Source organism: Triticum aestivum, chromosome 5B, assembly GCF_018294505.1.
Source record: "Triticum aestivum cultivar Chinese Spring chromosome 5B, IWGSC CS RefSeq v2.1, whole genome shotgun sequence".
NCBI lineage: Eukaryota > Viridiplantae > Streptophyta > Magnoliopsida > Poales > Poaceae > Triticum > Triticum aestivum.
This window is the reverse complement of record NC_057807.1, coordinates 37,372,061-37,386,714: the sequence shown is the minus strand read 5'-3', so window position 1 is coordinate 37,386,714 and position 14,654 is coordinate 37,372,061. Positions and strand designations below refer to the sequence as shown.

General features: G+C 44.9%; 2 pseudogenes; both read left to right on the top strand.

Moving 5' to 3' along the window:
* LOC123114596 (uncharacterized) overlaps positions 1-2,237 on the top strand; it is a 33,418-nt pseudogene extending 31,181 nt beyond the window's left edge.
* Positions 2,238-2,266: 29 nt separating this feature from the next.
* LOC123114595 (histone-lysine N-methyltransferase ATXR6-like) lies at positions 2,267-6,501 on the top strand (annotated as a pseudogene).
* The last annotated feature ends 8,153 nt before the right edge of the window (positions 6,502-14,654 follow it).

Here is a 14,654-nt window from a genome sequence, read left to right as displayed (position 1 = left end):
ATTTCACGAAAGACCTACCAGCAGTGGTGTCCGCCATGGATGTTATCAACCGGGGAGGGGTTCGAGGGGGGGAGGGGGGGAGGGGATGGTACCTGGCCGCGGAAGCTTCCTGGGTTGACTGTGCCGTTGTCCAAGGAGGGCAGGCACATTGGTGGGGCTACGAACGTCCTTCTGTCTGCGTGGCGGCCAAAGGGGTACAACGGTGGTCGCAGATGAGGAGGGTGCAGATACAAAGAAATAGGGGAGTAGGGAGCGGAGTGGAAGAAAAGGGACCGATAGGGCGATTTCAGTGGGCCGGGGGTGTCAGAGTCCTATGTGGCAGTGGTCCGGACTCCCGCAACACCCAGTTTCCCTCCGGTGTGCGGAAAAACGGACGTGGACTTGAGGGGTATCGTGTTGGATGATAAAATATGTCTGGACAGCCCGGTACGAACATATGAGATCGAGTTGGCTTGAGGGTGAGCGTTAGAGATGCCCTAATCAAAGTACAAAGCCATCTGCCTGGCACATATCTTAGAGACAACCATCTCCTACTCCCCGCGGCCTCGAAATTTTATCCATCTTAGTCGCCGATGACAACGTCCGTCGTAGATCACAACCAGGACGGGTCCGATGCCGCTGCCAAGGTCTCCATCCCAACGGAGAACCCCGCCTCCGTCATAGACCCCTGGCCGGGACGCGATCGAGTCGGCCGACGAGCTCTCCGGCCTAGAGGAGGAGAACCCTTGCTTCATGGCGCAGCTCCGTCAACGGTGGCTCCTCGCTTTCGTCCGGGGCCAACGCGGCGGCGACGCCTTTAGCACGTAGGGGGTGTTTGTTTCAGAAGTCCTAGGACTTTTTCTAGTCTCAGGGACTAATTAAAAAAGACTCTCCAATAGAGTCTTTTTCTAGTCCTTGTAGAAAAAGTCCCTCCCGTTTGGTTCCTAAAGACTTTTTAGGGACTTTTTCTAGTTTCTCGGGCTAAAAAGTCCCTGAACCAAACACCCCTGTAAGTAAACGCCACGCAACTATTTGAAACTCACACACTGACACTAATTCAACATCAGAATCACATACGCTGACGCATCCACAAATACAGGCTGGTGCATGAGGCGAGCGAGCAGTTCTGTCTGGAGCGTATTGAGAGGCTCATGAGGAAGGGCCTCTGGCAGGGCCGGGCCCATAGTGGTGCAAAAGATGCGGCCCGCACAGGGCCCAGAATTCTGGGGGCCCATATTTTCTATATAGGTCTAGCAATAGTTAGCGTTACTGGGCCAAGCGACTAAGCCCATTGAGTGAGTCAGCGCGAGAGACCAGGCCATTGACCGCTACTGGACTCCTCCTACTCGATCGCTATGTTATTAAAAGAAAGCTTGATCGCTACAGTACAGGTATCATCCGCTCGTCGCCTGGCTTGGAACCCTCGACGCCTGGAGCCCTTGACGTCGACGCATCGTCCTGCATCATCCCTTGGTGGCTCTGGCTCGGTCCCTAGCCGGACTTCAGATTCAGGCCGACTAAGCCACAGGTCGTTGCCGTGGTGCCACCGTTGCCTTCCTCGCCTCCTTTCTCATATTTCAGACTTGACGACGATCGCCTAGTGAGTCCTTTTTTTCGATTAACTTCAGTTCCTACTCCTAATTTCTAATTTTCTAATTAATTATTGGCAGGGATCATTAGTTCAATTTTATTTTATTCATCTTCTTGGTTGAAGATCACAGAACCGAATATTATGTGAGTTAGACGGTTCGTCTAATTGCCAAACATTGATGCATGATCTCAAATTGATATATGTTATGTATAAATTTAATTTTATTTTATTCATCTTCTTTCTCTTGTGTTTCAATAATACATATTTGAATAATCATGGGAGAACATATGTTTGGTGCCTATAAGCGCAAGAGAAAAGCACAAGAAGAAAATTTAATTAATTATGTAAGACATTACATTATATACATTACAATTTTTTTCATAGGATATATATATATATATATATATATATATATATATATATATATATATATACATTGTAATTGCTCGTCAATTTTTTAAACAGGCCCTCATTTTTTAGTTTTGCACAGGGCCTCAAATTTTGCCGGCCCGGCCCTGATCGAGGCCTCTGGAATGACGCCGTCGAGTGCCTCAACAGCTTCCTGCCGGCCTGCCCAAGGAGCTTCGGCGTCCAGGCTTTCCACAACTTCCTCTTGATGCACCACTACATCGCCAGGCTCGTCGACGGCGACCAGGATGCCCTTTGACATTTTCTTAGCCGACAAGTGGATGCGGCATGTCGCCTACACCAAGCAAACTGCCCATTGGCCGGTTGCCCGTGTTATGGCTCGCTACATGCTGTTCATGGATACCGTCAGGTATGCATATACAAAGTTGTGCTCCTCCATTTTTGTATATAAGACCACAAACTCATATACATGTACCAAGTTAAAATTTAATGTCTACTTACAATCTAGGCTGTCTTCTGTTTACCGGGATATTTAATACACTGCATGCAAATCCTTCAATACTCCTGCATGTGTTTTTCTTTCATGCCCACCCACGGGGAGCCAACTCACTCACACCTCTCAAGAGATAAATAGCAAGCGAATAGGAGAGTGAGGGGAGCGAGGAAGTAGCAAGCGTAATTATCACTCCATGTATGCAGTATTAAACTTGTTTGTTTGTATGAGAAAGCCTTATTATTTTTTGCTCGATTTATGTTAGTGGCCTTGTATGGATGCAATATGTATCTTTCATAGTGGTCTTGTATAAGTAAATGAAGGGAGACGCACATCATTCTTACCAGTCCGTCCATCCGTCGACGCCACCACGGCGCCCAACGGCGACACCGCCCCGCGCTTGTCCATCCAGACGCGAAGATTCTGGAATATCTGTCGTGCGTAGCATTGCTGACCAGGCATAACACAGCGTAGCACCTCTCGGCAAGGCATGACTTGACATCACCACCGAAAGTTCCGTGCAAGACGAAGCCACCCCACCTCGTGCCTCTGTCTTCCAGCGCTGCTCCACAAACAATACTCCCAAGAGAGAAAACGACACCATGATACCACCATCGTCCGATCTGGAAGACCAGATCCTAGGGTTTTCCCCGGAGCAGCACGAGTGGGTCGCCAGTAGTTACACGACGATGCCTTCATCAAGGTAATGACACAGAACACCGCCATCGCCTGCCATCGTCTCGGTTTTCAGCGGCAACTATGTCTTCCCAACTCGTAGCCGAAGCTAGATGACAGATCTCGAGATCTGCCCATCCAGCGTCAGGCCGACCACCTCCGGCCAAGGAGATGGCCACCACAGCCACGCCTAGGGCCGGAGCCCCCGACGTCCTCGTGTTGCAGGTCCAGCCCAGAAGTCGCTTGATGTCGCCGGATCAACGGAGATGCACGACAGCATGTGGAGCAGCCCGTTCAAGCCCATCTGGGCCCAGATCGGGCGCCCTAGCCGCCGCCACGGAGATCTTGCCGTCGCCGGCTCCAGCATGCCAATCCTGGTTGCCGCAGGCCCGCGCCACCGCCCTTTGATCCGGCCGGAGTAGGACGCCGCCTCCCAGATCCAATCGCGGGCCGAGGAGGATTGCCGCCGCCGTTGCTGCGGCCCGCAGGCTTAGCATGCGACGCCCTTGGCGACGGCAGCGGGAGATGGGAGGTTGCTAGTGGCAACTGGAGGCGGCCGGCGGGGTTGCCCCGGTGCGGCGTGGCGCTGCCGCATGGGGGGAGAAGGTCTCGGGGGCTCGGGGAGGAGATACACCTTCCTCAAAGCATAATTTTTTTCTCAAGCATTTATTTTCACGTGGGATCCTATTTGGAATTGAAACCCTGTTTGGCCAACAACCTGCAGATTTCGAATTAACTAACTCTCGCGGTATTGAGCCATGAAGAACTTCCATGCTTATCACAACCAGATATTTGCTCTTGTTGCACTAGTTTAATATAAGTTGTATTTTTTTTTGAGAAGTCAAACTCCTCTATGCTTAGGATTTACCAAGTTTTATAGAGAAAAATGTTAATATCTACAATATCAAATCAGTATCATTAAATTCATCATGGAATTTTTGTTGTTGAGAGAATCATGGAATATATTTAGTTAGTTGGTAATTGTTTTTATAAATTTGGTCAAATAGAGAAGTGTTTGACTTCTGGAGAAATTAATACACCTTATTTTGGGATTGGATGGAGTATTTGTTACCTTTGTAGTTCTTCACTAGCAAGGTTTATGCTATGGACATCTCTGCATTGGCCCGTGTTCCTGTTACCTCACACTGTGCTACATTATGTGACAATCCATTGTTTGGTTAGTAAGCATGCCCACTGCTTGGCCGGTTGGCCCTTAGTTGTAAAAGTAGTTTTTTTTTAAGATGTAGCTTGTTACTGACTTGATAGTATTACTTCAAGGCGAGCGCTAGGCGGCTGGCTGATCACGCGCAAGGATCAGCCAGCTTGACAGCCGTCTTATGCGACCTGCCCCTGGCCGTCTAGTCCTCTCCTCTACCGTCGAAAACCGCTCGTGCTGCAGAAGGATCCCTCGTCTCTCTTCTCAGCACCTACTTGCAGCAGTCCGTTGTCCCGGTTTATATCATTTTGTGTGGTAACGTACAGAAATTTCTGTTATTTATCAGAAACCAATTTACGGTGCTTTCCAGTAAAAGGTGACCATGGAGAAGGGAAAAAACCTTACCCTCCACAAGACTAGCAGAACAGTGGTAGTATTAAGTCAATCCATATCTTTAAGTTTGATTATTTTTATATAAAGAAATATCAAGATTTAGAATACCAAATAAATATCATTGCATTTACCATGTTCAATTAATGTATTAATACAGTGCCTGAATAATATTATAATTTTTTTATAGGCAAAGAAAAGAGTCGAGAGGGTTGTAACACCAAGGCAGAGAATGATATCCAGAAATAAGGATTTCAGTGAACCTCCCGGCTCCTCGGCGATTTGGGATTCCTGGCCGTTGGATCGCGTTGCTTGATCAGATCTGGGCCGTCGGATCGACCCCTGGAACAACCTCGTCCGTCGGATCAAAAAAAGTTACTGCTGGAATGAATAGTTACTCCCCGACCGTGCCACCGCGCGTAAATAGCCTGCTCCGCCGGAGGAATTTTCGTCATTTCGCATCCTCCGGTATAAAATGGGGCCGCTCCTATGGAGAGAACCCTAGCCGTCACTCCCCGTCCCGCCCCGCCGTCTCGCTCGCCCCGCCCCGCCCTGCCTGTCCCGCCCGCCCTGCCCTGCCTGTCCCGCTCGCCCTCGCCCTGCCGCCGCCGACGCTCGCCCGGGCACCCATCCCCGGCCTCACGCCGCCCATCTAGAGAGATGGGGGCCGCGCGCGACGAGGCCGGCGTGCCGTCGTCTCGCGGCGGCCGAGCCGCCGGAGGGGAAGAAGAGGAAGCGGAAGGCCGCCAGCGCTGGTGGTGTCCGAGAAGAAGAGCAGGAAGCTTCCCTTCACCCCCAGCAAGGACCCCATCTGGCGCCTCACGCAGATGGCCTCGCTCGCCACGGCGCTCACGACCACCAGCGCCGTCTTTAGCAACGACATCACCTACGTGCCCGGCATGGCGCCCCGGTCCGCCAACCAATCCGCCCTCGTGGTAGGAGGGATGCAGGTCAGACGCTTCCTCCAATTCCACCACCCGATCTCCATAAAATTCAGTGTCACGACGCCATTTCAGTTTTGCTGAAGCTTGGGTGCCATCTCATTTCAGGTGCTGCCAAGGGGGGATGCAGAGGCATTGAGCCTATGCAAGAGGATGATGGAGTAAGGGGCCTCTCCTCGTCGTCTTCAATCCGGTGGAAGGGTTAGTATTGTGTGCACAATTCGCTGCTCATTTTTGATCTTGTTCTTAAGAATCATTCAGGCACTGATTATTGTGTGGAATTTCTTGGACAGATTCATGGTCGAGGCAGACAGGCACATCAAGGATCTGACCATCATCACCGAGTACGTCGGCGAGGTTGACTACCTTCGAAATTGTGAGCACGACGACGGTGACAGCATGATGACTCTGCTCTTCGCCGAGCCGCCATCCAAGAGCCTCGTCATCTGCCCCGACAGGCGGAGCAACATTGCACGGTTCATCAACGGGATAAACAACCGTAAGCATTCTCTTCCTCTGATCACCGTGCATTTTATGCATTGATCGGAACCATGTCTGAAAAATTTGCGTGATGATGACCATTGTAGGGAAGGCATGAAGAAGCAGAACCTCAAGTGTATGCGGTTCGCAATCAATGGTGAATCCATTGTCTCCTGGTGGCCAACAGGGACATCTCCAAGGGGGAGAGGTTGTACTACGACTACAACGGTGACGAGCACGAGTACCCAACTCACCATTTTGTATGACACATGAGCTGATGTTTAGTCCTTTTTTTCATTTATCTGTGCTGATCCATTCCCCCAAAAGTCAACATGTAGAGTCATCTAATTAGTTGATATATCTAGAATTTTCACCTGGAAAAAGGAAAAAGGGGAATTGTAAACACTGTATATCCAATGGAATGGAATGCAACGGCAAAGGGGTTGTTCTGTTCATGCATGTTTCTGCTGTAATTGCACTTTGTCAATGTTTTTGTTCGTTTAACCATTTTGAAAGAATGGGTTGTTCTGTTCATGCCTCTCTATATTCACGTGCTAAAATCACTTGTACATATACCACTTTAGCTCCATCATCTTTCAAAATGGTTAATCGTATCTGGTTGCCTGCCGTTTTGTGGGCAAGGCGCGGCAAGCCGCGCCACCGTGCCAGAATGCCAATGATTAAAGCTGTGTGCAGTGAACGTGTCTGAGAGGACCAATACAAGAGGTAACCCTGACATTACTTAATAAGTAAAATGTAGCAGTATTTAGAGCACAACGAAATGTAGTTGTGATGAGATCTTATTATCAGTATTCGTTGGAAAAGAGTATGTAATATGATGTGTCTAATTCTCACCTTTCCTCCAAGATCATCCTCTCCTAATATGCTGATTGGCTTATGTGCCACCCTTTTTTTATTGAGTACACGCGGAATGGGAGATATATAGGGGAAGAACAAAGGATGTCGTGTACTCTCGATCTGATGCCACCAAAATTGAGCTGGTTTGTACTCTCTCCCTCCATCCCATTTATGTAGTTGTTGTTTTCCTCTCCGACTGTTTTGTGCTAGGTCTCCCTCTTCTCTGAATACTTATATTGCATATGCTTAATCCGCTGATGTGTGTTGTGTTGTTTGTAGTTCCTTCCTGGGCTACACCAGAATTAGTGTACTAATCTGCATTGATATTATTTATTAGTATTTTGTGCTACACCAGAATTAGTGCTTAGCGAGCTCTGTTCATTGTTTACGTTGTTTTCCCTTTGGACCTTAAACATTCTTGAGAAATATTAACACATAAAATTACTATATTTGGATTGCACCCCCTGATATAATTTGTCTTTGAATATTTCTTTTTTATTTAATTTTTAGTGTATGATAAAATCATGAAAAAAAGTTTGACATAGTAGTCTAACAGGATAGTTTTCATTGCTGTGAAGTAAAGAAACAGAGAAGGTGTGTTGTGTATATGCCATATTTTCCTTCTCCGGGTTTCAATATTGTCCTATGCAGAACAGCTAAAAGCCTACAATGTCTGTCATCTCCCTTATAAATGGGAGCTAATTCTTTCTATTTATTTCTTACCCCCGTTGATTGCGAGAACATGTGACATAATGATAGCATGAGGAATTGGGGGTTATAATTTCTAACGGTTGAATTTCACATTTTTGCTCTTGAAACTTCTGGCAAGTAAAGCAAGCTACTTTGGTTTTGCTGGTGTGATGTGCTAGACGCATAACTGACTGGCTTTTTATTCTTGCGAACCATGCTGAGTCATGCTTGTGCTATACATGGGCCATTCTTTATACATCTTTACTGAGAATGAAAATAGCTATGATAGTTAAGATTATTGTTGCTTGATGCCGTGTATAAGCTGCATGTATACCATTGTCTTTGTACCTTTCCTATTTATATGCTTCTACAGAGTACTTGGTTCATGGACATGCTTCACTAAATCATTTCCTTATGAGCTAGAATAAGGTTTTTCTAGTTGGTAGTTGCACCACATGCTGAGATTGTTCATGTTGTGAAGTACTTCGTGCAAATGATTATTCTCAGTTCTCTGCCTCATATAACTACACATGAGGAGGTATGAAGGGTCGACCGAGAAACTGAATCAAACTACTTGATTTAAGGTATACTTTGGCCATTTCCTTCGACCCTTTTTGTTCCTCTTCTCATGTGTGTTATTAGCCTTTTCGCAAGCCTTTGTTTTCTTTAGAACTTCAAATGTTGAGAAGTATATTTTGCTGATTACTGAGTAGATGAACTGACAACAGGTGTACTCGCATAGTTAGAAAAATCTGAGGCACATGTTAGTTTGTTGGCAAGCCGTATGCATCAGAACTAGGTACTTTTACCTATCATGGAATTTGAGTATAATTTTTTTTGTTATCGCTCTTGTGTATATTTACAAGAATCTAAAGGTAGTCATGATTCAGCTGACCAGTAGGCTTTTCTTCTGTGTTTGGAGAAAAAAGAAGCTGGTAGATAGTAGAACCAAAGTAGTCGATCCTATATTTACATGAATCTAAAGGTGGTCATGATTCAGCTGACCAGTAGGCTTTTCTTCTGTGCTTAGAGAAGAAAGAAGCTGGTAGATAATAGAACCAAAGTAGTCGAATCCTCTTGTGCGTTTGTAAAAATGAAATAGAATAGCTACTTCGTGGTAGTTACATTCTGATTCAAATCCAATCAGATGTGCACGCAATGGTTCTAAATGTTACACAAGTAAATGAATAATGAATCAACAATTGTGCTTCTTTGCTTCATGGTTAAGCTAACAAATTATGCCTCTTTGCTTCCTGATTAAGCGTACAGTAGCTTGCATGATCTTTTCTTGGCAAGCCGAAATTTTCCTTTTCAAAAAAGGCCCATAGGAAGTATAATTAGGCATCTTCAGCTGCAAAAGTTCCTTTCACAGCAAGCTTTTCCATGTTGATATATCTGGATGCTCTAGGTTTCAAAAGATTTTCTTAGAGATTTAGGTAAATTTGGCTATAATGGCCCTGCAGATCATGGGAATGTTGCTGCAAAATTTCTATGTATGCTTGCTTGCCTATGTCTCAGTTTCATATGAATTTATACGTACAATCTAAGTTCATTCTTGTGCCCTTTATTTTTTTGGAATTCTATGTATTTTGACCTGTGGGTTTTACTCCTATAATCTGAAGAGTCCTTCAAATTGTCTATATATTAAAAATGACTAACTAATAATATAACGGTTCAAGGGTTTGTGACGTTCTGCAATTAGCATTCATCAGGAACCAAGACAGCAATCCTCCCAACATTTCAGCAACTTCCTTTGTTTTGAATCCTTGATAATTGATAGTTTCTTTCCCTTCAGATATATACTGGATCTGTGTACTGTGCTTTTAACTTATATATCCATGGTCGTGCCTGAAGATTGTTGTCATGTTTCTGTGGGCTACGCTGTCCCCAATACTTGCGAAACCACAAGGTGATGTACAGAATGTGTAAGTAATAAAGATTTGGATCGCCTTGGTCTTACTCTAATGTACTAAAATTGTTCAAAGTTGCCATTTAAAGGATCATGATGTATTACAGAAAAATCTGAAAATACTCATGATTGTCTGTTAGTCAGGATCAAGATTTCTGCATAATTACTATGTTACCTATTTTTATTTAAAAAATAGGCACAATGTTAAATGTGCTGGTTCACATGCCAGTTGTTATTGTTCTTCAGGCCTTGCTCTTATTATCGTATCTGGATATTCCTTTATGACAATTCACAGGTCTTGCGATTGGTGGGGATGGAACCATGAGAGGAGCAGTGGCGATATTTGAAAAGTTTAAATGGCGTGGTTTGAGGATATCCATTATACGGATCCCAAAAACCGTGGACAATGACATCAGCATCATAGACAGGTCGTGTGGGCTGCGCCAGTATATGTTGTTTTCTTGCAACTGGTCTTTGGGTCAGTGAACAGGAGCTGGAGACACAAGGTGAGAACACTATTTATGTCATTTGTTTCTTTCAGTTTTACTCATGGGACACCGATGATTGGAGTAGGATTTAACCAAGCTTGGTGTTACCAAGCTACACCCGTTGTCACCTGAAGTTATCTCACGCCAAGCAAGGATCAACATTGGGTACATAGTTGAAGTCTTTTAATTTTCATACAGTAAAGCTGATTGGTTCGTCATTCATATTTGGATCCACCTATTATTTGTTTCTATTGATCTATAAGTTATACTAATGAGATGTTCATTAAAAAATAGTTCCATGACTTTAGATAATTGATCGAGAATAGTGCGAATAAATTGTTTTGGCTTCATATGCATTAAATAAATAGTTCCATAACTATTATAATTGCATCATTTGATCCATGAATATAGACAATTTAATAATTTGTTCCTTGACTTGCTCTGTTTGGAACCTTCTCTTCTCTGTTTTGGGGGTGAATGTTGAGGTGGTCCGAGCTCAAAATGGAAAATTTTCCAGGTGGTCCTTTTCCATGTGCTTGTGCTTGATATTTGTTTTTAACTGTACAATGTTTCTTTTTTTTCAAGAATGAGCTGGAACGTATTGTCACTATAACACTGGGTTATGATAATGCAATATCTAATTTCTATTAATTTGCTTTTATATATTATGAACTTCAGTTTCTTTATATGCCAAAACAAAACCACTAATTTGGAAACCTCTGTCATTGTTATGATGCCTTATTGTTCGTGACAATGTCAAACTCAATGATATTTTGCTCCTATTGCATGTGAATGTTTCTTCTTCCTATTAGTTTGTTGTATCCTATTTGAATACGTATGCCAAACCGGGCTTCCTACTAAATTGAGCATTACCTGTTTGGACACTTCGTTGTGACCGGCACCCTCGCGCCAAGGCGCGTTTCCGATCTAGTATTTGTTATTGCTGAACAACATATGTTATTGAGGACTTTTTTTGGTAGAATGAGAAAAGCAACGCACCATTGGGGAATTGAGGACCGTATGGTAAGACACTGGATTTGGGTTATTACTTGCATTATTGTCATACCAGAGTTGGCAATACCGCAATAGAGCATCATACTCAGAGTATGTTCTTTTTTTTTCGAAACAGAACAACTCAGATTATGTCATGTGCGTCTATCTAAGTGACTAAAATCACTTCTGCCAAGGATGTTGCGGAACATTACACTGGTCCTAATGTGTTGTAGAGTAGCAATATCTGTAGTGTTGACTATTGGACTAGTAAATGCAATATAAACTGAGTGAGGTGGGACATGGCGATTCGGTACCCAGGTCCAGCTGAACCTAATATCCTAGTCGTTGAATCATGCCTAGGGATGCTGAAAAACGGTCTTGTTGTGTCAGTGGCCGAGCGCTAGAAAACTAGATACGGGGAGTATACCATGCGGTACAGTGTAGTACGACGGGCCCTTTTCGTAGGCAGGAGGTCTATTTAAATCACGCATTGATGGATCCGTCGGGACAGGTGATAGGTCTGAGCCATGGCACGGGACGGCGGCTTCGTGATGAGCGCGGTCCAGGGTGTTTGCTCTGCTCGTCAACAAAAAAACGAGTCGACGAACAGGAAGCTGATGACACGTGTGCCGGTGGGGTCGCCCACAGAAATTTGTCTCCGTGGACCGTCAGTACTCATCGTCTTTGGTGAAAGTTCTCTTGAAGTTTTGGGTACGGCGGCGAGTGACCCAGCCGACGGCCGCAGATGGAGACGAACGGATTAGAGCATTTACTAGACCCCGTGGACATGTGAGCTGTGGTTGTTGTCGATCCTATGATATTCCTGCTTGCGGTACATGAACATGGCTGTCAATTTGATTTTTGTTTGCTGTTTGCGGCGGCGGTGCGTGGGCTACTGGTAGGTTCGTGCGGAGGAGTTCGACGAGAACATGGAGCAGCCGCATCCGGTGAACCTGGCACTGGTTCCACCTCATGGACTCCAATTCCCAGCTCGAGCTGATTCCAATGGCGGCTCCAGCTGTTTGCATGTGGTTGGTGCGGCCAGGAAGAAAGCGTCGCCCGCGTCGTTGATTAAATCCATGGGGATGGTGAACCTTGCAGCACCGAGATTGACCAAGAGGTAAAAACGTTCCCTGTTCCATAGAAGTTGTTCTAAACCACCGAATCCATGAATATACTAGATGCTACAAGCGATTAGTGAATAGGTTGTGTTCAGTTTCTAAACAGAAAGAATCAGGTTACCTGATTTGCATTCGACTAATGACAGCGGCATTGACGTGATTTCCATAGACTAGGTACCTGAGTTTTTATTCAGTTCAGTTTATTTGATTGCAAAGATGGTGTTTGCAGGTTACGGCTGGGCAGTGCACCTCCAGAAGGACTCCTTGCGCATCCCGGATGAAAACAGATGATAAGAAAATTCACTGATGAGCCAATAAAATAGTGTAATCCAGCATGAGGTGGGGATTAGTTTCGAATTGCAGGTTGAATGTGTGTACTGCTGTAAGTCAGTGCCAGCTTAGGATGGCTCAGAAATTTACCCGAGCCGTGATCTGAACTCCTGTCCCGTGCTTGCCGTTGGGCCAACTACCAGTTTTAATGTCTGACTCATTTCTCTTTTTACTATCCAATACGGATGGTGTACAACCAGTTATACATGTGGTGACGTGAATCTCTATGTGGCTGAGTGGCTTAGATTTAGGGTGCATCTGAGCCCGGGTTTAGAAGCAGATTTTCGCTGAGTTAGCTGCTTTTCATGAAAATTATATTAAGTTCCATGTATTTGTATAAAACACCATAGTTTGTATTGTGAGTTGATGCACGACACTAGCATGCCGCCACATCTAAAATAGCCCAGTTCTTCTTTTTTTGACGTAGAATTGTATGAAATGTCGTGTAATTCTCAACATTGTTAACGTGTAGAATATTGTTGGACTGCAGGGTCTGCTGAATGAAGTTGGTGTTGAAGGTCATCTCATCGGCGGGTTGTCAGTCAAACTGCTAGCTGAGGGGTAGCTGGCATCAACGTTGCACACTATGATTTTCTAGCTGAAAAGAGTCGGTGATGCTGTTGGAGCATTTTGTTTGTTCCGTTGTCATTGCTTGCTCTTTGTTTGTGCTACATACTACTTGAATCTCTTATGCAACCTAGAACCTGTAAAGCTATATGACAATCATATACAATTCTATTTCTGCTGCATACATATAAACGGCCATGTGATCTGACTTTTGTATGTTTACCAATCTTTTATGTTTTGCCTGGTATTTTCTCTTCTCATTGCCTGAGATGGGGTAGTTCAAGTGCTATTATCTTATTATTAAGATTGATACGGGAAGTGATAAAACATGATTTGCATATGAATTGTATGGAATCTGTCAATAAACCTTGCAAAACTGGATTAATCAAGCCCCCTAGTCAAGTCATAGGTGGTTTTTGGTTTGTAGTTGCTTTGTTAAATGTTGTTTCAATGATGTGACAAGGTTATAACGAAAGGGGGTGGAATGTTGAAGTCTTGAGGGATTTTCTCATTCGCAAGGACAAGAACCGTTTGGTTGAGAACGCCTATTATTTTGCTTAAACCCGTTACACGTTCCCTTGAATTCGGTAGGCGGCTCTATATTTGTAGATGCTTTGCCAAATACTGATTCGATGGGTTCAAAAACAATAATATTGTTTTGGTGGCAATGACATAACGGAAGGGCCATGCTAGCCACCGGCTGACAGGTGCGAGCCTCGAACGACACCACTGCTAGCCATTTGATCCGGCTTCCCACTGTCGTTGGATGGGCCAGGAGTCAGGACATCTCCAATGGTGACCCTCAAAACGTCCACAGCCATCTGGATCGGTTGGTCCCGGCGTGTTTTTCCATCCAATGTTGTACCCCTATCTTCTCATGCAATATTTTGGTCGAATATTCGTTATTGATCCCATGAGCACAAGAATTTTGAGCCTACGGCTACAAATTCATCGGCAATCATGGGACAAAGTAGCTCCACTATGGATGGTACATTATTCAAGAGGCCGCGAGCAAGTATTGTAGCCATTTAAAACACAACAAATCGACTGGTGGCAAAGTGGTGCACAAATCACCGAGCAAGTAAGTTGTTATATGTGTAGGTCATTTGGTCGGGTAAGCAACTTGTTGGCCGAATATGCTCTATGTGTTGGTCGTTTTGTCCGATATGCAACTTGTGGACAATGTCCTTATTCTAGCCCTCCGGTGCATGCAACTTGTTCTCGAAGGTGGAGAAGAAGAACTTCATCCTCATGCATTGTTGGTTGAAGTTGAAGATCGCCAACATCAGCAATGAGGAAGAAGTGGGTGGTCCAACTGACCCCCGAAAAGTGTCGTCCAAGAAGGTTAGAAGGGTGTTCTGGGGAAAGAAGTGGGAGGAGGAGAAGATAAGCGAGAAGGGGTGACGGCCAAGATGATGAGAGGTTCGAGGGCATCTTGGCGAAGGAGGAGGCACGTGTCAAGTGCTACGACGTGATGGAGGAAGATAAGATGGATAGGTTTAACATCTTGATGTCAGCAAGCGAGAAGAAGATAAACCTCGAAGAGAAGAAGACCAAGCTCGAAGAGAGGAAGGTTGAGCTCGTGGCCGCTTCAGAGGATAAAAACTGTTGTACATGAGGAAGG